Source organism: Neodiprion fabricii, chromosome 4 (assembly GCF_021155785.1).
Source record: "Neodiprion fabricii isolate iyNeoFabr1 chromosome 4, iyNeoFabr1.1, whole genome shotgun sequence".
Lineage (NCBI taxonomy): Eukaryota > Metazoa > Arthropoda > Insecta > Hymenoptera > Diprionidae > Neodiprion > Neodiprion fabricii.
In genome coordinates, this window is record NC_060242.1 from 10,801,839 (window position 1) to 10,828,846 (window position 27,008).

At 43.5% G+C, this 27,008-nt stretch overlaps 1 long non-coding RNA gene and 1 pseudogene across 1 annotated transcript; both read right to left on the reverse strand.

Annotated features, from left to right (window-relative positions):
* Positions 1-306: 306 nt before the first annotated feature.
* On the reverse strand, positions 307-1,060 carry LOC124180248. Its single transcript, XR_006870231.1, has 2 exons — positions 749-1,060; positions 307-462 (listed from the first exon to the last, which is right to left on the reverse strand). It is a non-coding gene; the product is annotated as an uncharacterized LOC124180248 (long non-coding RNA).
* Positions 1,061-25,101: 24,041 nt separating this feature from the next.
* LOC124181758 lies at positions 25,102-25,256 on the reverse strand (annotated as a pseudogene).
* Positions 25,257-27,008: the final 1,752 nt, after the last annotated feature.

Here is a 27,008-nt window from a genome sequence, read left to right on the forward strand (position 1 = left end):
CACGGATTTTTCTAGTTTCAGGGTGGTTTCCACCCCTAGGGGGTGGAGCACTTAATTCGAGCGGGTGGTTTTCCGGGAGCCTTCAATTCTGGAGTAATTTTGACGTGCGTACGAACTCTGTAAGTTGTTCCGTCCAAGAGTAACACGGATTTTTCTAGTTTCAGGGTGGTTTCCACCCCTAGGGGGTGGAGCACTTAACTCGAGCGGGTGGTTTTCCGGGAGCCTTCAATTCTGGAGTAATTTTGACGTGCGTACGAACTCTGTAAGTTGTTCCGTCCAAGAGTAACACGGATTTTTCTAGTTTCAGGGTGGTTTCCACCCCTAGGGGGTGGAGCACTTAATTCGAGCGGGTGGTTTTCCGGGAGCCTTCAATTCTGGAGTAATTTCAACACTCGAACGAACTCTGCAAGTTGTTCCGTCCAAGAGTTACACGGATTTTTCTAGTTTTTGGGTGGTTTCCACCTCTCGGGGGTGGAGCACTTAATTCAAGCGGGTGGTTTTCCGGGAGCCTCCAATTCTGTAGTAATTTTGAAACTGAAACGTACTCTGTAAGTTATTCCGTCCAAGAGTTACACGGGTTTTTCTAGTTTTAGGGTGGTTTCCACCCCTAGGGGGTGGAGCACTTAATTCGAGCGGATGGTTTTCCGGAAGCCTTCAATTCTCGAGTAATTTTAACACTCGAACGAACTCTGTAAGTTGTTCCGTCCGAGAGTTATACGGATTCTTATAGTTTTTGGGTGGTTTCCACCCCTCGGGGGTGGAGAACTTAATTCGAGCGGGTGGTTTTCCGGGAGCCTTCAATTCTGGAGTAATTTTAACACTCGAACGAACTCTGCAAGTTGTTCCGTCCAAGAGTGACACGGATTTTTCTAGTTTTTGGGTGGTTTCCACCTCTCGGGGATGGAGCACTTAATTCTAGCGGGTGGTTTTCCTGGAGCCTCCAATTCTGGAGTAATTTTTACACTTGAACGAACTCTGTAAGTTGTTCCGTCCAAGAGTTACACGGGTTTTTCCAGTTTTTGGGTGGTTTCCACCCCTCGGGGGTGGAGCACTCAATTCGAGCGGGTGGTTTTCCGGGAGCCTTCACTAAGCCTCCAATTATGACCCTCACACTTTTTCGAAATTTGACCTCGTTCCCGTTTTTTTTCAAGACTGGTTTATATCAAGCTGGAACCGCCACATTTGAAAATCGAAGAATTTCCTATGGAATAATTAAGGGCCAATTAGAGGCTAATTAAATGCTTCATTTTCGAATTAAATGCTCCGCGTTTCTTGAAAAAAAACCTGTGGCGGTGCCAGCTTGACATAAACCTGAAACCGCCACACCGAAAAAAAACGGAAAACAGGTGAAATTTCGGGAAAGTGTTAGGGTCATAATTAAAGGCTCATCAAAGGCTCTTGGAATTCCTCATCTCTAAATTAATTGCTCGGCGTTTTTTAAAAAAAACCTGTGGCGGTGCCAGCTCGAGATAAACCAGACTTGCAAAAAAACGGGAACGAGGTCAAATTTCGAAAAAGTGTGAGGGTCATAATTAAAGGCTGATTAAAGGCTCCCAGAAAATCACCCGCTCGAATTGGGTGCTCCACCCCCGAGGGGTGGAAACCACCCTAAAACTAGAAAAATCCGTGTATTTCTCGGACGGAACAACTTACAGAGTTCGTTCGAGTGTTAAAATTACTCCAGAATTAAAGGCTCCCGGAAAACCACCCGCTCGAATCAGGTGCTCCACCCCCGAGGGGTGGAAACCACCCAAAAACTAGAAAAATCCGTGTAACTCTCGGACGGACCAACGTACAGAGTTCGTTCGAGTGTTAAAATTACTCCAGAATTAAAGGCTCCCGGAAAACCACCCGCTCGAATTAAGTGCTCCACCCCCGAGGGGTGGAAACCACCCATAAACTAGAAAAATCCGTGTCACGCTTGAACGGAACAAGTTAGAGGGTTTCTAGAGGCGTCAAAATCACTCTTCAGTCAACGGCTCTCGATACACTGCCCCTACAAATCAAATGCTTCACAGTCCACCCACAAGAGTGTGATTGAGACACGAACTTTACGAATCAACGTAGCAGGTGGATGAAACAGGAACCGGGATTTTTAATGCGAAAAAATGCTCGTGTCGCGTGAATTCGTTACAACTTTTGTGTCTTGTACTCTGATTTTAGCATCGTCACCAACGAACGTCATCCCAGCGCAAATGAAGCATTGTTTTTGCAGCTATTGATTTCACGTTTCGTGGAATCCAGGCGGAAGATGATATTTTTCTAAGTTTCTTATGTTCCAATTAATGCGTACAATAAGTTTCGCGTATACGGCTATAAATATTGTTTGTCAATGATTTTGCTGTAATTGTAACCTTCCCGTAACTTCCAGTCCTGAGGGTGCGTTGGAAGTTGTTCATATTATTATCAGGATAGAGCCCTTACGCGGATCTCGGGGTGTGCATAAGGCATTTATTCAGGGATAAAAATATATATATATATATATATATATATATATATATTAGGGTGGGCCAAAAAAAATGAGTATTTTTTTTTTTACTTTATACTCTGAAAATCGGTTGCTAGATACCTCTAAAGAATTCTCACCAAATATGAGCTCTTAATTTTGATAACATGGTCCTCCGCTTTACAATTTTGCATTTTTTCCTGAGTATTAGAAACAAAAATTCATATCTCTTTGACAACTGTTCGGTAAAAAATATCTTCCCTCATATTCTTGTAGGAAATCGAACGCTCTACAAAAAAGGTCTCCTACAATTTTTTCGTAAACGTTACCGTTTAAAAGATATCAAAGCTTAAAGTTTGATTATTTTGAGAGAAATTTCTGTTTTGCCAATGAATTTTTCAACTCGCTTACAAAGAATTTTGATGAATTGCGCAACTCATAGTTTTGTAGGAAATTAACTGCTCTACAAAAATGGTATCTTATGATTTGTCGATTAAGTTAAGCGTTTAAAAGATATTCATCGTCAAACTTCAACGCATACTAATTTTGACAGTTTTTGATGAATAATTCGAAAAATTTCAATTTAATTTATAAGTTTCATGAAAATTTATTCCAATGTGAGTTCCTAAGAAAAGAGAAATGTTTTAAACTATTTTTCTTTTATTTTTTTAGTTCTATGTATTATACATTTTTTAATTTTTAATTTTTAGTATATATTTTTATACTATTTTTCTCTTTTCTTAGGAACTCACATTGGAATAAATTTTCATGAAACTTATGAATTGAATTGAAATTTTTCGAATTATTCATCAAAAACTGTTAAAATTAGTATGCATTGAAGTTTGACGATGAATATCTTTTAAACGCTTAACTTAATCGACAAATCATAAGACACCATTTTTGTAGAGCAGTTAATTTCCTACAAAACTATGAGTTGCGCAATTCATCAAAATTTTTTGTAAGCGAGTTAAAAAATTCATAAGCAAAACAGAAATTTCTCTTAAAATAATCAAACTTTAAGCTTTGATATCTTTTAAACGGTAAGGCTTACGAAAAAATTGTAGGAAACCTTTTTTGTAGAGCGTTCGATTTCCTACAAGAATATGAGGGAAGATATTTTTTAACGAACAGTTGTCAAAGAGATATGAATTTTTGTTTCTAATACTCAGGAAAAAATGCAAAATTGCAAAGCGGAGGACCTTGTTATCAAAATTAAGAGCTCATATTTAGTGAGAATTCTTCAGAGATATCTAGCAACCGATTTTCAGAGTATAAAGTAAAAAAAAAATACTTATTTTTTTTGGCCCATCCTAATACATATATATATATATATATATATATATATAATATATATATATTTAAGTTATAAGCGTGGCTCTTATAACTTAAAAGGGTTGCGGAAATAATAATTCCTGAGTCTCAACGACTTGGGTTGATGTAGAAACGATACTAAAACATTATATTAACACCAATTACAAATAATTACATAAATAGTAAATAAAATAATTATAACACTTATAGTCACCTAAATCAACAACAATGTCGGTTTTGACGATCGGGATTATAGGCTTAGTTGACAATGAAAAGAATAAGTTTACAATATAATTTACAATATATTTTACTGAGTATCCACTATAACACTAGTGGATGTCTCGAGCGCCTGTCAATCACTCCCCTCTCTCCCGAGGCGATGATTCCGCGATGGTCACTCTTGGTTATCCTTTCCGTAACCCGTTCAGCGTGTTTGTTGTTTTTCAGAGATAAGTTTGGGTAAACAGGCCGCAAACTTACATCCCCCCTTCCCGGAGAGGATTGGTTAGGACTCTGGGACGGGTTGTGAATATGGGACCATTTTGCTTTTGTGAAAAATATTTACATCTTTTTTTCTTGTACCGATATCAATTTCATAAATGGATTTAGATATTTTTTTTGTTATTTTGAATGGTCCAGTTCGGACGGGATCTAATTTTTTTCTATTTAATTTATTCCCATTTTGTATATACACTAAGTCATTTTCGTTATATTCTATTGCATTTGTGTGAGTGTCGTAGTATAATTTATTCCTGTTATGCGATTTTATGGAATTTTCTAATGCTTTTGCTCTATTGACATCTAAATTTTCTTTTGTGTTTTCATTTAATTCCTTTGGAATTATTGACCTGTCCATTCCCGAGAGCAAATAGTTTGGTGAAAAACCTGTAGAGCTATGTACTGTATTGTTATATTCACTTATGCATTGTTCGGCAATTGTTGTCCATGATTTATTTTGGTTTTCGTAAAGTTTACAGCGAATTCTGTTCACTAATGTTTGATTTGTACGCTCGTTTTGTCCATTGGAAAACGGACAATCTACCGCTGTGAAAATCAGTGTTATATTTTTTTCTTTCAAATATTTCTTGAATTCTTTGGAATTTATCCCAGGATATTGGTCTGTCAGAAGTGTTTGAATTTTACCTCTCTTTTCTATTATTTGGACTAGGTTTATAAAATCTTTTGTTATTTGTGTTTTTGAAGTGGAGATAAATGCATATCGAGTTAATTGATCTACCATTAAGTGCATGTACTTTTTTTGAGATTTATTTCCCGTGAAACCGCCTATTGTATCTAATGAAACTATTTCTAACGGCTTGGACGCAGGACCCAACTGCGACAATGGCGCCTTAAAGTTTCCAAATCTTGTTTTATTTTTGATACAAGTTTCGCATGATCTGCAGATCATTTTAATATGTTTGTGCATATTTTTAAAATAAAATATTGGTGCAATCGTAAGTGTCATCTGTTTAGTTCCAATGTGACCTTGTGACCTATGTAAGTTTTCAAGGGCTGCAATACCATATTCTTCTGTTAACCAGATCTTTTTCCTTCTGTTCAAGGTTTTGTATATAATATCATTTTATTTACTACAGTGTTTGTCCCACTTTAATTCTTTTTGGTTCTGTAAGATGTTTTGCATAGGTATGAAGTTGACGATTTGTATTTTAGAACCTTCATCATTTTTGTTTTCTGATAGAACCGGGTTTCTTGATAAGCAATCAGCCTCTGAATTATTTATGCCGGGATTATATTCGATATCAAATGTAAATTGTGAAATGTAATTTAATATGTGTAAAAGTTCTGTATCTTTGCAATTTTTTATGTTGAAATTACGTAAAGGTTCATGATCTGTGAATATTTTAAATTTTTGTCCTATTAAGTGATATTGCCAATATAAAATCGCCTCTTTGATTGCTAAACATTCAATAAATATAGCTCTTTTTATTTTTTGAGATTCTGACAACTTTCGCGAAAAATAGAAGACCGGTTTAAGTGTGTTATCTTCTTGAGGTTGTTTTAGTATTGCACCCACGCCTTCTAAACTAGCATCTGTATATATGAAAATTGGTTTAGTGGGGTCGAATATTGCTAGAATTGGTGCTTCACATAAACAACCCTTAACCTTATCAAAACTGTTTTGACATCTAGCGGACCAATCGAACTGCACATTTTTTCGCAAGAGATTGTGCAATGGATCCAAGATAATTGAGGAACTAGGAATATATTTCAGAAAAAATTTACTTTCCCCAGGAATTGTCTAACTTGTTTTTTTGTTTTCGGAATCGGAAAGTTTTTGATCGCTATTAAATTGTCATTAATCGGTTTTACACTATTGTTTGATATTGTGTGTCCTAGATACGTAACTTCTTTTTTAGCAAAACTGCATTTATTCGTGTTTAATTTCAAGCCTTGCTCATGTAAAACTTCCAATGTTTGTTTAATATGTTGTACGTGTTCGTCGTAATTTTTCGAAAATATCAGAATATCATCGATATAATTAATTGCAAAGGTGTCTAAATTGTTGTTTCTAATTATGGTTGAAAGTATTCGTTGGAATATTGCTGGAGCCGATTGTAAACCAAAAGGAAGACACGCCCATTGCCAGTGACCGTGGTGTGTGACGAAAGCCGTTTTATATTTATCTTTCGCACGTAATGGTATTGACCAGAACGCTGAGTTGATATCTAACTTCGAGAAGTAAACACACCTCCCAACACGAGCAATCAGATCATCAATTCTAGGAAAGGGGTAACCTTCTGGTACTATGAGTTTATTTAGTTCGCGATAATCAATACATAGTCGCGATTTTTTGTCTTCATCTTTCTTGTGTACTAAGGTCACTGGTGAGGCATATGGACTATACGACTCCTCGATCAATCCTAATTCCAATAATTTCTTTATTTGAAATTCTATTTCTAATTTATCGGGAATAGAGCACTTATATGGTTTTCTCGATATGTACTTATTTTCCGTTAATTTTATTCTTGCTTCGAAGTTTCTGACTGTACCTATATCGAACTTTTCCTTGGCGAAGACTGAATCGTATTTATTTAACACACCATTCAGACTATTTTCGTTATTGTTCGAAGCATAGTTTATTTTAACGCAATCAAAACTTTGGTTCGAACTTACATTTTGAGAAATTTCAAGTTTTTCGTTTTGACGCAATCGGAATGATTTTATACAATCCAAGCCAAGCAACAGATCTTCTTCAAATAAATCATTTTTCATTATTAGGAATGGCGCTACTTTTTCTATTTCAAATATCTTTAATTTCAAAAATACCCTTCCATTCGTACTTGCTACGCCGCCCATTGTTCTTATTGTTGAGCCCCCACTCATAGGAATATTCATTTTTAATTTTTTGTAAAATGTATAATTAATCAAGGACACATTGGCTCCTGAATCGTAAAGAGCAACTGCCTTTTCATTACAATTTACGGTAACATGTAGTCTTATAAGTGGGAGGCTATCTAGTTTTTTGATTCGGCAGATTTGATAATCGCTGATCTTGCATTTCTGCAAATTTCCTCTGGATGGAATCTATTTTTATAACCGGCTTTCTCACAAATACGACATGGATCGAACTTTCGATTTTGCTTATTTATTTCTATACGTGAGCTGTTATTGTTTGATGTTGGTTGAAGTTGACTCAGACTAGACATTAAATTTTCTATTGTTTTCAATTCACGTTTATGAAGGTGTGATTGAACAAATTTTGGCAGAGCAATAACGATAAAATTTATTTGTGAACTGACGCCTAATTCTGGATCTGCATCTATTAATAGGTTTCTCTTTTTTAATGCAAAATCTAAATATGGTCCACTTATCCAACGAAAAGAGTAAGCGTATTCGACCTCTGACCACGATTTTTCCCCGAATGTTTCCAGAAAGGAACTTTCCCAAAAGCTCCAAGGTTTCGTCATACCATAAGTTTTGAAAATTGATGTAAACCAGTCTACGGCTGGTCCTTCTAAAACTAGTTTCAGAACCTCGGGGAATTGATTTTCTTCCACTTTAAATCTTTCACATTCAAGAACAAATAAAGTGAGCCATGATTTTGCGTTCTGATTTTTGTTTGAAAATTTTTCTAATAAAATGCCCTTCGAAATCAATTGGATCGGGGTTTCACGTGCCGGAACTGATAAACTGGATGAGTTTGGAGTGGGTTGGGGGGTTTCTATTTCCTCCAGGTAATAATCGTTGAATACTACGTTACCCTCTTCATCGAAGTATAACCTTTGCAGATGCGCATCCAGTGAGACGATAGCTTTTCTCTGCTTCCCTCTTTTATCCAGACTCTTGATAATTCCTTTGACCACTGGTAATTTGGCCAGCTCAGCATGATTCGAAATCGGTTGATCTTTTTGTTCAAAAGAAAAAATTTGTTCCTGTTCCAATACTTGGATGGATTTAACCTTGATGACGGTCGTCTTGGCATCCCAGGCTTCTGCGGCGAACTGGAATTTGACCTCGACCTTCTCCATTTTGTTGTTGATTTTTAAGTTATAAGCGTGACTCTTATAACTTAAAAGGGTTGCGGAAATAATAATTCCTGAGTCTCAACGACTTGGGTTGATGTAGAAACGATACTAAAACATTATATTAACACCAATTACAAATAATTACATAAATAATAAATAAAATAATTATAACACTTATAGTCACCTAAATCAACAACAATGTCGGTTTTGACGATCGGGATTATAGGCTTAGTTGACAATGAAAAGAATAAGTTTACAATATAATTTACAATATATTTTACTGAGTATCCACTATAACACTAGTGGATGTCTCGAGCGCCTGTCAATCACTCCCCTCTCTCCCGAGGCGATGATTCCGCGATGGTCACTCTTGGTTATCCTTTCCGTAACCCGTTCAGCGTGTTTGTTGTTTTTCAGAGATAAGTTTGGGTAAACAGGCCGCAAACTTACATATATATATATATAAATATATATTTACCTCCAAACGGGTTTAAATGTTACATTTGTGTATAAAAATACGCCTGTCAAAATTTAAACTCTTATTATTAACATTATGAGGGTGCGCACCGTACTTTTCTTTTTTCCATCAGAAAAACATGGGCTATATGCTTCTTGCCCCTTTCTATTTTTATAACTAGCTTACGATGCGTCGTACAGAAAATTCACAGACAAATTTTCGTAGAGAATTGAACGCTCTACAAAAAAGGTCTTGTATTATTTTTTGATAAATTCACTCGTTGAAAAGTTATTAGAGGTCAAAAGTCATGTAAGAACGTCAAACACTTATAAAAGAGTAGCTTTATCAGAAAATGTTACGATGTTTTTTCTTGAACAGCGTTCAATTCTCTACAAAAATATGTCTATGAATTTTCTGTACGGCGCATCGTTAGTTAGTGATGAAAATCAGAATGAGCCAAAAACAATTTTCTCCCATGTAATCTTCATGAAAAATGGAAAAGTGCGATGCGCAACCTCTTAATGTCAAGATTGAGAGCTATAATTTTGAAAGACGTATTTTCGTGCTGAAATGGAAGTTCTCAACTTGTTTGGAAGTAAAATAAATTAATTTTCTTATCCTATCTAGATGTACATTCAAAATAGTTGTAAAATTGATTATTCGATATTATTATGAATTTGACTTATAGTTAAGACCTCAAGAAACAAGAAGATATTTTTCTAGTATTTTGGATATTATAAAGTTTCAACTGGTTTAATGTGCCGCGAATGCAAACGGCTGATGTTTACCTTTGGTGAGGTACGAAAAAACGGAGTATGGTTTCAGGATGAGGGCTTACATAGCTTTACAGTACACGATGTGAATGCAAATATGTCGATATATTGTCGATTGATGTTCGCAACACAGAAGAAAAGTTAAAAATGGAAGTTTTGATCATTTCAAAAACTCTTGCAACTGAAATATTTCCCGAGATGTGCGATGCCATGATGGCTAATATCACGATCGCCTACACACAATCCACATTCTACTGAAATCATACATGCTGTGAGTACCAATAGCTATTTTGTTGAGTAAAAATAATTTTTGCCTACCGATGAGATTTAATATTAACAATGTGTACTTATAACCAATTACCGGCGATTAAAATGATGAGTTTTTGATACATAATGGAATTTAACACAGGTCATTCAAATGAATTGACTCGAAGCGCTTAGGCAGTGACAAGCTTTTTTTGCTGATTGTCGAAATACCCTCTGTTCGCCTGCATTTTTGTGATCATGATTAATTCATATTTTATTATTGATATTTTTATTATTAATCATTACTGATTGACGATTCTGATTTATGGGTGGATTCAATTCAATGGATCAGGGGCGATAACGTCGGAAATAAACCAAGTCAACGTAGAGTGAAATATGTTTTGGATGACGGTGACTGGCTTATACGGGCAGAACACATTATCGCAGCAAAGTTGTGAGCGAAGAACAATTTTCAACAATGTTGACACCTGATCCAATAGCACTCCACATTTATACACCAGCACGAAGTTACGGGCAAAACCAGAAATTACTTTATTTAAAATAGTCTCGGGAATCATGGATTGAAACGGGGTATCATGATTCCTAATAGCAACAAAGTAATGAGCTTTACTGCAAAACGGTCCCGTGAAACTTGAATTCTTTTGTACTACTAACGGTACAGAATGATAGGTTTGATCGTTGACAAAACATGAGATCAACTGAACACTCAAGAATTTTGTGTACCCTGAAATTCACTCAAATTGCTCTGCTGATTTTTGTAGGGCTTGTGTTGTTGAAAATTCTTCTGTTATCACAGACAATTCAATAATGCATTGTTTTGAAGTGACCGAAATCTGGAAATTAGAACGGATTACGTCAACTTGTATTTTCTGAAATACAAACTTTTGAACTGTGCAGCGGAGAGCCTATGATTGAGAGATTAATTTAACGCCTCCAAAGACCATCTAACTTAATCCGTCCAAGAGTACCACCGATTTTTCTAGTTTTTGGGTGGTTTCCACCCCTCGGGAGTGGAGCACTTAATTCGAGCGGGTGGTTTTCCGGGAGCCTTTAATTCTGGAGTAATTTTAACACTCCAACGAACTCTGTGAGTTGTTTCGTCTGAAAGTTATACAGATTCATCTAGTTTTTGGGTGGTTTCCACCCCTCGGGGGTGGAGCACCTAATTCGAGCGGGTGGTTTTCCGGGAGCATTCAATTCTGGAGTAATTTTAACACTCGAACGAACTCTGTAAGTTGTTCCGTCCGAGAAATACACGGATTTTTATAGTTTTTGGGTGGTTTCCACCCCTCGGGGGTGGAGCACCTGATTCGAGCGGGTGGTTTTCCGGGAGCCTTTAATTCTGGAGTAATTTTAACACTCGAACGAACTCTGTAAGTTGTTCCGTCCGAGAAATACACGGATTTTCATAGTTTTTGGGTGGTTTCCACCCCTCGGGGGTGGAGCACCTAATTCGAGCGGGTGGTTTTCTGGGAGCCTTCAATTAGCCTTCAATTATGACCCTCACACTCTTTCGTTTGACCTCGTTCCCGTTTTTTTTCAAGTCTGGTTCATCTTGAGCTGGCACCGCCACAGGTTTTTTTTAAAAAACGCCGAGCAATTAATTTAAAGATGAGGAATTCCAAGAGCTTTCGATTAGCCTTTAATTATGACCCTAACACTTTTCCGAAATTTCACCTGTTTTCCGTTTTTTTTCGGTGTGGCGGTTCCAGGTTTATGTCAAGCTGGCACCGCCACAGGTTTTTTTTTAAAAACGCGGAGCATTTAATTCGAAAATAGAGCATTTAATTAGCCTCTAATTAGCCCTTGATTATTCTATAGGAAATTTTCCGAATTTCGAATGTGGCGGTTCCAGCTTGATATGGCTGATCACCCCACGCCCCTACAGCGTAGAGGACTGTGGGTAAGAATACTGTTCGGTATATGTTACTCAGGTACTTCGCTTTCAGGCCCCACGTCGTGCTAGCCGATTTCCTTAGGCAGTTTATTATAATTTTAGCCTTGTTCCCAACTATTTCTATATGTTTGTTTACCCTTGTACCAGGCTCCAACGTTACTTCTAGGTATCTTACCTGATTAGCATGTTTGATACCCTTACCATTTATCTTACCACAAGGTGGACGTTTGTCACTATGTAGACAGCCTCTCTGGGTTCTCTTTTCTTTGCCTCTAGTTTTCATCTTTATTGTCATAGCTTCCGTTTTGCTGTCCAAAATTGTCAAACCTTGCTTATTTGTCCATCTAACTACTATATTGGTGGCCTGCTGCATTTTACTTTTCACCTGCCTACGGCTGTTACTGTCTATAATTACTGCTATATCATCTGCATAGACCACAACTCTCAAATCATTGGCTTCAAGGTCTTTTATAAGGGCATCCATACAAGGATTCCACAAGTCTAGGCCCAGGATTGATCCCTGAGAGCATCCTTTTACCACCTTCTTTTCCACACTGTCAAATTGTTCCTTTATCGTGGCCTTCCTTTCATATAGGTAACTTCTCATTAAATTCTACAGTCGTGGCGGACAATGTCTTTCGCATAGCTTCTTTAGTACGTTTTCTCATCTAAGGTCGTTAAATGCTCCTGAAATATCGAAAGAGATGGCAACTGTAATGTCCTCATTTATTTCGTCAATTATTCCTCTCAATCTAGCAATGGCATCTTCACAACCTTTTCCTTTTCTAAAGCCGTACTGGCTGTCAGCTGAGTATGCTGGGTGCAATAACACTTCTTCTAGGATATCTTTCATAAACTTTTTCAATATTTTGCTCCAAACTGGTAGCAAACATACTGGTCTGTAAGACTTTACTAGGCTTGGGTCCTTATCCTCTACCTTAAGCAGCACTGATATCAAGCCTTTTTTCCATCTGGCCGGAAAGACACCCTTCTCTAGACAACTGTTATGAAGTCTGGTCAGTTCAGGTAACATTATATCCATCGTATTTTTAATTATCTCTATTTCAATTTTATCGAGTCCTGACGCTTTTTTGTTCTTTCTAATCATAATAGCTCTTCTAACATCCCGGCTTGACCACTCCATGTTATCATTTCCAGTATCTACTCTCGGTAGTCTGACATTCGGATCCTCATCTTTGCCTAGCAGCTCATCGAGCAATATCTTAGCTGTGTCTTTCCATTCTACAGTGTGGGTATCACCACTTTTCATTGTCGACAGTGCCCTCTTAACCGTGACCTTCTTGATAGCGATCTTATAAGCTAGTCCATCCGGATTATTCCTGTCCTCCTCCAATACATATCTTCTCCAACTGTCAATCCTGGTCATATGTACAGTTTTGCCGTAGAGTCTCTTTTTGCTATAATTTAACCTTTTCTTTTCAGCCCGTAGCTCTTTACTGGCTCAGAATGATAATCCCTTCTTAGTTTATATGTTTCCTTTTTGAGCTTTGACAATTCCTTGTTCCACCATGGAACTGCTTTTATATGTCGCTTTTTTCGCGGTATTGCACCCTTTGCGGCCTCTATAAAGATTCTTTCTAACTCTGCGACATAATCCTCTATGTCTTGCTTCGTTTGCAATCTTTTGCTGACTAGATTTCGTTTTTCTGGTAATACTGATTCGGTAAACTTAGGCCATTTTGCCTTGTTCAGCTTATACCTCGCAATCTTCTGTACTTCTCTCTCTATTTCAGTCTTAAGCGTAAAACTTATCGGCCTATGATCACTTCATATAAGATCAGCATAGACCGTCCAGTTATGAATGCGACTGCATAAGTCACTTGTCACCAATGAAATGTCAATATCAAATTTCCCTCTAGTATATGTACAAGGTTGTCCTGGACAATTTAGTGGTACCAGGTCGTTTCTCAGAATAATTTTTTCTAGTCTTTGACCATTCAGGTTCCTTTTGCGCATATCATAGCTATCCATGTCTATATTGTCAAAGTTCCACAATGAGGATACTCCATTAGCATCTGTACAGATAATGGTGCGCACACCTTTCGTAACTTGTAGGACCGCTGTCAGATATTTCATACAAATGTCTATGTCCATGGACCATTGGTAATATAGGCTCACTATATAAAAGGATCCAGTAGGGCTAGTTTTGTGCGCACATACACAGCGTAAGATCCCAATCCCTAGGATTGAACTAGAAAAAGCCTTAAAAATATGTTTTGACTCCGCAATTTTTAAATTTAATAACGAGACCTATGCACAACAATTTGGTTTACCTATGGGATCTCCCCTTTCCCCAATCTTGTCAGACCTCGTCATGGAAGACCTTGAAACCTCTTGCATAAACGATCTAGGTTTTAATTTGCCGTTCTACTTTCGATACGTGGATGATATTCTTACTGCCGTTCCAAATGAAAGAATACATCACATTCTTAATATTTTTAACGGGTATCATCCTAGAATACAATTCACTATCGAAACAGAAGAGAACAATGCCATCAGTTTCTTAGACGTTTTGTTGATACACAGCAATGATAATATAAAGACAGATTGGTTTCACAAAAAAACATGGTCACAAAGATACTTGAATTTCAACTCTCACCATCCTTTGTCCTTCAAAATAGGCACCATCATTAGCCTTGTTGATAGAGCTATAAAACTTGCTAGTACAGAGTTCCAGGAAAAAAACTTGGCGCTCATACACAATGTACTAAGATCTAATGATTACCCTCATGGCCTATTACAAAAACAAATTAATAAGAGACGCTCCTACATCAACAACATACTTGACCATAATATTGACTCTGCTCCTGTCGAAGATAACAATAGACCGGCTACTACATATATCCCCATTCCATATGTAGCCGGCCTATTCGAGTCACTCAATCGTTTATTCGATAAATATAATGTAAAGTTTGTTGGTAAAAATTCAAAAGACCTAAAACTTGTTTTTGATACCGGTAAGGATAAGATCCCCATAGGCAAACGTTCAAATGTAGTGTATAAAATACCTTGTAAGGACTGTAATCAAGTCTACATAGGTCAAACGAGTCGACATCTCAACACCAGAATTAGGGAACACCAACGTAATATACATGAGACAGATGAACGGCACACAGCTCTAACGAAACATAGGATTGATAAACAACACACTTTCAATGTTGACAACACAAACATCCTTTGTGAAGAACAAAATTATTACAGAAGATTGCTTTTAGAAATGTGCAACATTGTAGGTCATACCAATACGGTAAATCTCAGACAAGACGTTGAACATTCAAGCAATATTTACAAACCTCTAATCTCTGCCCACACAACAAATATTGTTTAACCTAAACTAATTTTTTTTATTTTTTTAAAAAAAATTATTATTTAGTCTTCATTTACAGTTCTTTCTACATAACCTTTCGTACCAAATATTTATTGTTTTTTCTGTATAATGTTTATAATATGTTCACCTTCACTCTGGATTATTGTGTTTTCCCCCATCAGTCGTTATTCACCTGTTGACCCAATTGGTTCAACCAACAATATTTCGTTGGACATGTAGAATTTAATTATAAAGAGCTTACCTCCACCTAATTGACACCTGTGAATTAATTTCATTGCTAATTGACCTTCTTTAATAACCTTTTAACACTATGACATATTGACTGTGAAAAAACATAGTTCTTTAATCTTTTTTTTAAATAAATGACTACCAACCTTTAACTCCTACAAAAAAACAACTGGAAGAGTGACATTGTCTACCGTCACTAAAAAGAACACTGTTTCCGCCAATTGTAATTGTGAAATCGACTACATCTTATTACACTTACTTAACTCAAAAGGTAAATAACACCAAAAAACATCCTTATCACAATTATTCATAAGGTTCTTACTATCAACAATGTTTATTGTCTCTGAGAATGTTACATCTGCAATATTTGTGTCCGATTACTATTAGTACCATTGTTATTTTATTGAGTCCTATTTTCCTTTTGTTTGTTTTTTTGACAGTTTTTAAATAAATCGTTCTGAGGAGGGCCCATATCCGGGTCGAAACGTTAACTAAAATTACGTTTTCTTAATTGACCGATCACCAATACTATAATATATTACATACGAGGTCGAGAATTCTTATTCATCATATACACAGCGTGAATTGCTGACCTGGCTAATAAGTGTGGCTGTATGATCATTATTCAACATGGCGATGCATGACCACAGCTTTTCATCGGATTTATTTGCCGTTAGTATCGAAATAGTGTACTTCTTTAGACCAGCTACATAGGACTCATATACACATGGTTCTTGAATTCAGAGTATGTCAACATTCATATCTAATGCTATTGGAAGAAGCTCGTCAGTAGCTACCCGGCTTCTGGCCATATTGGCCTGCAGGAACGTCGTGATACTATTATCATCCATTTCCGTAGTAATTAACATTTCTCTGCTGCCTTTCTAGAGCTATTCTATATGCTGGACATTCGTTATCTCGATTGTGCTCGGCAGGCATTCCCATTCTTTTACATGCGGCGCACTTCGACTTTTGTGTTTTACCAGGGCAATACTTAAAGACGTGTCCTTTTTCCGCACAGTGTGAGCATGTTTCATCTTTAGCTGTACATGATTTCGAAATGTGACCGTATCCTTGACATTTGTAACATTTGCTTATGGCGATGAAATCCTTTACTTTACACCTCCTGTAACCTATGTACAATTTCCCTTCTTGGACCATTGCATTCCTCATTGTTGGCGCTACTTCAGCGACCCAATTCACAACATCGCTGTCTTTTGGCCCTGTCTTGAAACGAAGACCCATTAGTTTCGATAACTTTCCTTCGCCGACAATATCCTGCACTAACTTGTTCTGCACTCTTAGCGCTACTTTAACTTCTTTTTCAGTCATTTTCTTTGGAACGTCAAACATAATCAGTCTTGGTCTTCTCTCTTTTGGCTCTGTGACCTGTAACTTGGCCTCTGCAAGATCTGCATTCTTTATTACTAAATCCAGATCCTCCTTCGCTTTGCACTCTACTATTCCATCTCTTACTTTTCTGATAAAGTCAATATGGATGTTCAATGGTACTGCGTTTAACTTTTGCACTGTGCGAGCTTTAACCTCGTCGCTTGTGAGCTTTTTGTCGTGGTCAATTGATTTTACTATTGCACTCCATGTTTTCTTTGGCACTACTTTCTTGTTGTTTACCTTTACTGGTGGGAGGCTGGCTTTTGCGACACAAGGATTGCTCAATACTGTGCTGTAACTTAACTTCTGTTTTAATTGACCCCTTAAGTTAGCATTTTCTACTGCCATATTTAATACCAGTTGTCTCGCTTTTTCTAGTTACATGGGCATTTCATTTAGCAACTCACTGTGCGGCTTGTGATTGTTCCGTAAAATGAAAACTTCTTTCATGGCTGCAATCTCTTTCTCTATTTCGAAAAATTCCTTACATTCCATCTCTTCCTGTTCACCCTTTTCTTCCTGAATTCTTTTCCTCTTTACACTTCTTGTGCTAGTAGTGCTTGAAACACTGTTAGTATGCTCAGTTTGCCTAAGATTCGGCTTGTTCCTGGTATTCTCGATCATGGCAGCTTCCATTTCATTAAATGCCGTTACGGCGAGTAGCTGTTGCTCAGAATCTGCGGCCGGCTCTACATCGATTGCCATCAAATCGGTAGGCTCTTTAAGCTCTTGCTCTTTCTGCTTCGCGGTTTTATTGTGCTTATCATTTTTATTATTATTTTAATTGATGGGAGATCTTATCATCATTTTCTTACGTCCAGACCCTCGAGGGGTCGTCCTACTAATGTCAGCTCACAGGGGGCGAGTTCCCGTAGGCGTTACTCCCCTGGTATTACTGAAAGTTTCGTAACCCTCTTAATCCAGATTTGCTTATCTTGTAATGAATTAACGGTCCGCCCGGGCAAAGCGCACTTAACTGAGTAAGGCTTGATACAACCAAGTTTGCCAGGTAGTCGGAGGTTTTGGTGCAATCATGGGGCAGAGTTTGCTGCCCCCTCTATCCCATATTGGCACGCCACCCGTCGGGAGACAAGTAGTTATAAGTGAGGACCACCCCTCTCGTCCAGGTGGCGAAGCCAAGCCCCCAGTACCTGAGCATACCTACGGTGCCACTACGCATTGTGATTCTGAACATACACAGGTATTCCGATATTTAGGAGAGTAGCAGCGCTTACCACCCCCAGCTCAGGACACACCGGACTCGCCACACCCGTGCCTAGACTTATGAAAGTCCAGACTCCCTGATGAAAGTAAAAAGGGACAGTGGGAATCTCGTTAATCCATTCATGCGCGTCACTTATTAGATTACGAGGCATTTGGCTATTTTGATAATATATTGGCGGTTGAATGTCAGACGTGGACAAGACAAAAACGTGGACAACACGAACTCTTGATACACTGGGGACCGCGGGCCCCCACCTCAGCGACAGGACCTAGCCGATGCCCTGTCGGGGCTGGGGACGATGTGGACGACATCTGAAACCAGTCATCTGGTTGAACCGCACCCAGTTGGTATGTGACCCTTGCAGCAACCGAGTCGTGATACCTCCGAGGAGCCTGTCCGATAGCCCGAGCGAGCGGATGCTTTGGTGCGATTGCTCGCACCGTACCCCCCTCCTTGTGAGGGTGCACGGGGTCGTCTCGATGTTCGCGACCGGGACCTCTAGGTGCGCAGCTACGCCCTCCAGCAGGTCCCGGTTGTCGGCGTAGTGACCCCACTTTCTGACGTGATGAGACGTTAGCGGGGTCACGCCTGAGCCGACCTGGGCATCGATGATTGCCCCGTGCCTCTCCTCACACGCTATAATGTCGGGCTTTCGGTTTCCCTCGAAGGTCTCGAACACCATTTCCCTCTGGATGTTCCAGCCCTTATCCCTAGGGCCGACAGCTAGCGTCACACAAACAAACTCCAACATTGTTGTATGACGTGGGCAGCGGTCTCCGTAGAGTCGCATCCAGCACGGCAGGTGGTACGCCGGCTGGTGCGTCGCTGCGCACGTGAGGTCCGCACAAGGGTGGGGAGGCAGTTGACGCGGACGTGGTAAAACTGCACGAATTCACGGGCCAGAATAGCTTGGGTCAAAGGGTCATCCCGCAGTCGGAACAACGGTTCGACTACGGTTTTGACCTTCTTCGCCTTACCGGCGGTCACCAAAGATGAAGGGGTGCACTTGAATAGGCTTAGCATCAGCCCCATGATAGCTGCCGTCTCTTCAACCTTGGCGTGTGCCCTCTGCATTCTTCATTTGGAGGATGTTGTGAGGGTCAGGTCATGCGCAAATGCGAGACAGGCAACCTGCTCGACTTCGAGGATGAACCCAACTTCAGAGGGCACGACCGCAAGGATTTGATTTGCGACCAAGTTGAAGAGAATTGGCGAGAGGGGGTCTCCTTGGCGAACTTCGCGCCGGACGGCTACAGGAGGGGGCATCCTTCTATCCACCGCCAGCCTGGTGGTAGCGACTTTGTACAGCTCGGCCACATAGGACACCAAGCCGGTGGGAAGGCCAAGCTGTCCGATGATCGTTGCGAGCGCCCCGTGGCTCACCGTGTCTAATGCCTTAGGGACATCGAGGGTAGCCACGTGCAGCTCGCGACGCAGCGTGCGGGCCGTCCATAAGATCGCGTCGAGGACGGCCGTATTTTCAGCTGTTCTATCGGCCGCAATGAAGGTACGCTGGCGATCGTCGGTAAGTTCAGCGGCTCGAAGGCGGATAGCAAGGATGCGGTGAAGTTGGCCAACCACTACCGAGCCTATCGAAATTGGTCGGTGGTCCCCAAGATTTTCCGGTACCTTTTGCTTCGATATGGAGATAGTCCGGCTCTAAAGAAGTTGTCTCTGGAACCCGTCCCTAAGCATGACGACGCTATCGAGGAGCGCGCGGGTAGATGGTGATACCGCGCGCCACTGGCTCGCCGTGACCATGTCTGGACCGAGTAATGACAACACAGGGACCTTGATGTCATCAATCTCCTGAGTGAAGATTGGGTCCCACGTGTAACGTAGCTCGGGTTTCTCGGGCGGGATGCTGGAAGGGACTGGGTATTCCCCTGACGGGTGCCCGAAAAATGGACCCCAGCGCGTGACCGACTCATGCAAAGCATGGTTGAGCAAACTGGGGCCTCCTTCCAGGATCTCACGAGCCACGTGACGTAGGTGGTTTTTCGATCCGTTCCGAACTCTGGCATATTCACGGCGACGCAGTGTCCTCCCATACGGCGGCTTTACACACCTCTAGCGGATTAGGCTTGCGGCAAAATCCCGGCGCCTCTGTCCAGCAGCAGCGGCTGCAGGGGAAAATACTCCGCCTAACCATTTAAACATGGCGACGTCTGTATTTCCCCCTGTCAGAGCATCATCAGCGATGTCGGCCAACTCGTTGGCACGATGATGCTCCTCTTGTCGGGCTATGGTGAACAAACGACGTATAGTTCCGGCAAGGTCCTGCTTCCAGGTTGTAACGGGAGCAGGTGCCGCTGGGGTAGGTGGTGATACCCTTGCTGGATCAGTGGAGGGAGAGCGTTCACGCGGTGATGGCAAGGAGCGGCTTCGTCGTCCCCGTAGTCTGGCATGGGTCCCAGGGGGCGTGTGGGCAGCCTCAAGGTGTTGTTGGGCTGCCTCAACCATTCTCCAGTAGTCCGGCCGGCGCCGGACCCCTTTGATCGCCTCCTGGGTCTTACCGGTATCAGAGCGAGGAGGTGTAGGTTCATAAACCTTACTCCCCGCTCGGTGGCCTGAGCCTCCTCGCGTGCCATCATACGCAGCTCCTTATCCTTTCACCTGAGCTTAACGCCGGGCAGTTCGATGGCCGCATTTGCATCCAAAGGGTGCCGTATCCTGCGATGGACTCCGAGCCCTCGCTTCGTAGCGAAGTCCTGCCCGCAGTCTTCGCAGGCATACCGCTCGGGTGCTAGTTCAGGTTTAATGGGGTGCGGTTCGTTTTCAGGGACCGGCGTGGGGTCGTCCGCGACCCACACATCCACCTCCAGGGGATCAGCTAACTCCACCCGGGTGCTTGTTTCAGCAGGCCCGCCGGTCTGAGGCACTTGGCGGGTTCTGCTTCTATTTTGTTTTTGTGACGGGCCTGCTGAAAGTTAGTGGGAGGGGCTAGCAACCCCCCCCCCCCCCCCCTGCCCCTAACCTTGAGCCACCGTCGTTTATCAGCCGCCCGCCAGTGGCCGGTCGGTGGGCACGTGACGATACCCCCAGGGGAGCCGTCTTTGGGCGGCCGACAGCCAGCCGTCGTTAGCTAGATGGGGTTGTAACTACCCGCACCCATTGCCCGACTCTCACCACGAGGAGGTGACGGTTGGCACATGTGTGTTGCAGCTAGGACGTCGCGAACACTCTTCCACCGCTCCGACACCCAGCCACAACCCACTTAAGAAAGTCATAGTTACTCCCGCCGTTTACCCGCGCTTGATTGAATTTCTTCACATTGACATTCAGAGCACTGGGCAGAAATCACATTGCGTCAACACCCGCTAGGGCCATCGCAATGCTTTGTTTTAATTAGACAGTCGGATTCCCCCAGTCCGTGCCAGTTCTGAGCTGACCGTTGAATGGCGGCCGAAGAGGACGACGGCAACGGCGAACCGCCGCCGAAGCCTCGCAGCAAGGAAGATCCGTGGGAGACCAAGGCACGGGACCGAACTTGTATCCGGTTATTACTATCGCCTCGCCCAGGCCCGGCACGTCAGCCAAACCCGCTTCCCGAACAAGCCCGACTCACCCCGATCCTCAGAGCCAATCCTTATTCCGAAGTTACGGATCCAATTTGCCGACTTCCCTTACCTACATTAGTCTATCGACTAGAGGCTCTACACCTTGGAGACCTGCTGCGGATATGGGTACGAACCGGCGCGAGACCTCCTCCTGGCCCTCTCCTGGATTTTCAAGGTCCGAGGGGAAGATCCGGACACCGCCGCAACTGCAGTGCTCTTCGCGTTCCAAACCCTATCTCCCTGCTGGAGGATTCCAGGGAACTCTGACGCTCAAACAGAAAAGAAAACTCTTTCCGGATCTCCCGCCGGCGTCTCCAAGTCTTTTTGGGTTACCCCGACGAACTCCCTTGCGAGGGCCCGACTTATAAACGGTTCCGCTGCCAGGTTCCGGGATAGGAACCGGATTCCCTTTCGCCCGAAAGGTGTGTGACATTACAAACCGCGCGCGCCACCCCGGGGGGAACGCCGAGCGAGGCCCGACGTTCGCACAATCACCGGCGTCACGACGCGCGTGTCAGGCATAGAAATACGCCAACATCGTCATCGGATTTCTCCTAGGGCTTAGGATCGACTGACTCGTGTGCAACGGCTGTTCACACGAAACCCTTCTCCACGTCAGTCCTCCAGGGCCTCGCTGGAGTATTTGCTACTATCACCAAGATCTTCACCAACGGCGGCTCCAGGCAAGCTTATGCCCAGACCCTTCTGGGCACACCACCGCGACCCTCCTACTTGTCAGGGCTTCATGACGGCCTAGGCCGCCTCGTATGCCACTGACGGCCGAGTATAGGCTCGACACTTCAGCGCCGTCCATTTTCAGGGCTAGTTGCTTCGGCAGGTGAGATGTTACACACTTCTTAGCGGATTTCGACTTCCATGGCCACCGACCTGCTGTCTGAAGGGGTAACGCTACTGTAACGGTCCAAAAAAAAGGTTTTTTCAAGAATTTTTGCTTTCAAAGTCTAAGGTAATTGAGAACAAACTTTTAAGGGTGTTATTGGGAATACATTTAACTTTATTATCAAATTTTTTTACAGCAAAGAAATACAAAATGGCGGTTCCACAGCTATCTTCCCGGGGCATGTTTTGCTTGCAGGGCTCCGCGGCACGCAGCACCACTGGTGCACTTTTGACTCAAGAACAAAAAAAAAAAAAAACGATCAATCTAGAGGGTTAAGGCTAGAGAATGTCGATCGGATTTTAAAAATTATCAATTTGTGTGGATTTGGGCGCGTTTGAAAAAAAAAATTGATTTTTGACGCAAAAACGGCCAGTTTTTTGTTAATAAAAAATCAATAAATAAAGTTATTGAAAATCGTGATCTAAATTCTCAAGATAATGTTAATGTTCACATCTGGTCAAAATTTTAACCAAAAAAAATTAGAATTGTTCGAGTGACGCTGCGTGCCATTTTGAAAAACCGTGTCTCGAGAAAAACGCGTTTAAAGTCTTGCTAATAGTTTTTTATTGGAAAAGATAAAAAAAAGGAGGTGAAAAAAAATTTCACCGTCAGTCTGCAATCCCAGCACCATACATTTGTCCTTCGATGGCCAAATTTTCGTCTTCTTCGTCTTTCTTGGTGGATTTTTGGAGCGCGCGCGCACTTTTTGCCGCGTCGCCCAGAGATGTCTCCGCGTGCGTAATGCGTTTGGCGTCGGCTTCGATGCGAAAATTATATAACTGTACACCAATTTCCACCTCCAACATCTTGAATATTTGCGAGACGTTGGTAAGGCCGCCATTGAATGTGCAAACAGCGAAATCCGTCGCGATATCGAGGACAGTTTTGCCGCTTAAAGATGATTTGAGGGCCTAAAAAAAATTTTTCTGGCACGTGACCTTTTTTTCCTTATTCTGGAGGGTTAGAACTATTTTTAAGCCAATAAAAAAAAATCGATTTTTCAGAAAATTTACAGTGGCCATACCCCTTAAGCAGCCAATGCCTTTCACGATATCCCACAAGAGCCGACTTTGGCGCCTCAACTCGGCGTTTGGTTCATCCCACAGCGCCAGTTCTGCTTACTAAAAGTGGCCCACTTGGCACTCTGATCCGAGATCTCGTGGCTTTATAGTTCAAGCAAGCCAGAGATCTCACCCATCTAAGGTATGAGAATAGGTTGAGGTCGTTTCGGCCCCAAGGCTTTCAATCATTCGCTTCACCGAATAAGACTCGTGTACGTTTTGTACGCGAGTGCCAACTATCCTGAGGATAACTTCGGAGCGAACCAGCTACTAGATGGTTCGATTAGTCCTTCGCCCCTATACCCAGAATCGCCACGAACCTCCATCAGGGTTTTCCCTGACTTCGTCCTGACCAGGCATAGTTCACCATCTTTCGGGTCCCAACGTGCACGCTCTGGGTGCGCCTCTTCTCGCAGTGAGAACGGGACGCCCCGGGAGTGCGGGGCCGCATCGTGACACGGCCCATCCTCCCTCGATCAGCGCCGGGCTGACCTTCACTTTCATTTCGCCTTCAGATTTGCTCGTCCCAATGACTCGCGCACATGTTAGGCTCCTTGGTCCGTGTTTCAAGACGGGTCCTAAAAGTACCCAAACAATAGCGTCGCTGACCGGTATTTGATAATTCGCACGAGTTGGCCGGCAAATACCGCCAGCTAACAGCTGGCCAGGCCCGGGGACATCGCAAGGTCCGACCACCGGGAATCGCTGACCGCGCTTGCGGCGGACCCGACGCAGTTCAATGCGACTCTTTACCGCGCGGGTACCGCCGGGCAGCTAAACGGGCAACCGGGGGTCTTCCCCGACGAGAACGCCGAGACAGGCAGCCGACCGGGCGTCAGAACGACACCCAACGGGTCACGACGTCCTACTGGGGGAGAAGTGCACCGCACCGCGACCGAGTGCCGTGGACGCGAGGTCCCGACATCACGAGCCCCGGCAATGCCTGCGTCGCTGACAATGAATCCCCCCGTTCGATCTTTCGGGTTTCTCAGGTTTACCCCTGAACGGTTTCTTGCACTCCTGAACTCTCTCTTGAAAGTTCTCTTGAACTTCCTCTCACAATACTTGTTCGCTATCGGTCTGGTGGTCATATTCATCCTCAGATGGAGTTTACCACCCACTTAGAGCTGCACTCTCAAGCAACTCGACTCTGAGGAGAGATCCTCCCGTGGCGCGTCCCGGTCACTACGGGCCTGGCACCCTCTGCAGGTAAGTTGCCCCATTCCAGATGGACTTGGACGCAGGCCGACGCCCCGGGATGAGTGAATCTTCCCAAACACCACATTTTCCGGCGGCAGAACCGCGGGATTCAGTGCTGGGCTGTTTCCTGTTCGCTCGCCGCAACCAAGGAAATTCTAGTTAGTTTCTTTTCCTTCGCTGAGTAATATGCCCGAATCGAGCGGGTAGTCTCGCCTGCTCTGAGGTCGTCGTAAGGTTGCGAGTCCGTCGTCGGCGACGGTCGTTCGTCCGCGGCGAAACGTGGACGGAACTTCTTCGAATGAGCGGCAAACCGACCGCGCGGTCTGTGTGTTGCCGTGCCGAATTCGTTCGTTCTCTCTTCTATCGCTAGCACCGGAACGTGACGAACGGCAGCGACAGCTCGACCCCGCGATCTGCGGCGACGCGCGACCGGCGCGCGACACGGGCTGGTAACGCCCAGTCATTCGCTCGCAAAGGCACGTTGCGCTGTTCCCCCAGGGGGGTTTTTGCAGCACCGTTGCCGACCGAGCAGTCTGTCGTAGTTAAACAACTCTCAGCCAGGCGTGGTTCGGGAATTGTATCCGTGGACCGCAATGTGCGTTTGAAATGTCGATGTTTATGTGTCCTGCAGTTCACAAGTTGACGCGCAATTAGCTGCGTTACTCATCGACCCACGAGCCAAGTGATTCACCGTTCAGGGTAATCAGTTATGTGAATTATGCATTAAAATTGCTAAAATTACGGTTGTTACCGACTTTCTGTGGTCGTAAGCGCGACGCCGCGTGCGTCAGCCGTTGCGCGGGTGCGCGCGGAATGGAACGCGCGGCGCGCGTCAAAATTCGTTTTTGCGATAGTCCAAGAGCCGACGTCGCCTCAAGTTCACGGGTCATTTGCTGGAATGAACCGGCCCGGACACGATCGGCTCGCAATGCAAAGGATTGACGGCGGACGGCAGTGGGCCGCGTCAGCGGGTCCCGGGCATCGCTGCCCTCAACGCTTCCGCGAGCTTCCTCGTACAGGCGAAAATTCTCTCCGAAGCCTACCGCGTTCGCTGCCTCCGTCCGGGGTGTAACGGCGGTGCATCGAGGACACCCGGGCACGGATAGGCTGCCCGCGATGAAGCGCTGAGACCGGCTTCGGATGTCTCTTGTACGACCTGACCGGGTCGATTGAGTCGAGGCGGACCGCGAAGCGGTCCCCCCTCGGCACCGAGTCGGCCGGAGGCGCGGACGACCCGCCGCTGCTCCGCGCTGGACCAGGAGCGACGAGTCGACGCCTTGGCGCGAGTCTGTCGTCCAGCGGTTATAGCCGGCGTCGGCGTTCGTCGCGACCGCGGCGAACGTTGGACCCATCAGATCTGGCTTCAGCACCGCGTTCGTTGTCACGACGAATGTGTTGCGCGCCGCGGCAACCGGCCCGATCGTTAGGTCGTTTAAAGTTTTGTGAAATTTGGTTCATGACACGTTAGCGTACACGCCGCTCTCGCGGCAAAACTGCCCCGCGCGCTTACGAGTCGCTGCTTCGGCTGGACGAAACGTTATGATCCTTTTGCAGAATCACCTACGGAAACCTTGTTACGACTCTCACCTTCTTTAAATGGTCAAGTTTGGTCATCTTCCTGGCAACATCGGCAGTGCCGAGACATTGCCGCGTACCCGTCCGAAGACCTCACTAAATCATTCAATCGTTAGTAGCGACGAGCGGTGTGTACGAAGGGCAGGGACGTTATCAACGCGAGCTCATGACTCGCGCTTATTGGAAATTCCTCGTTCATGAACAATAATTGCAGGCCCCAATCCCTAGCACGAAGAAGGTTCAGCGGGTAACCCGGGCCTTTCGGCCAGGGAAGACACGCTGATTCCTTCAGTGTAGCGCGCGTGCGGCCCAGAATATCTGAGGGCATCACAGACCTGTTATTGCTCAATCTTGTGCGGCTAGAAGCCGGCTGTTCCTCTGAGGAGATTCATTTGTACGCCGGTAGTGAAATCCGCCCGACCGAGGCCAGGGGCCTTAAAAATACCGGAAGATACGCCTATTTATTAGGCTAGAGTCTCGTTCGTTATCGGAATTAACCAGACAAATCGCTTCACCAACTAAGAACGGTCATGCACCACCACCCACCGAATTAAGAAAAAACTCCTAATCTGTCAATCCTTCCGGTGTCCGGGCCTGGTGAGGTTTCCTGTAATTAGTCTCATCGAGCCGCAGGCCCCACTCCTGGTGGTGACCTTCCGTCAATTCCTTTAAGTTTCAGCTTTGCAACAATACTTCCCCGGAACCCAAAAGCTTTGGTTTCCCGAAAGCTTTCCGCCGAGTCATCGGAGGAACTTCGGCGGATCGCTAGCTGTCATCGTTTCTGGTGGAAACTGGGGCGGTATCTGATCGATTTCGGACCTCCAAGTTTCATTTCTCATTGGAGAAATCATTTTTGTCGAATGCTTTCGCTCCTGTCCG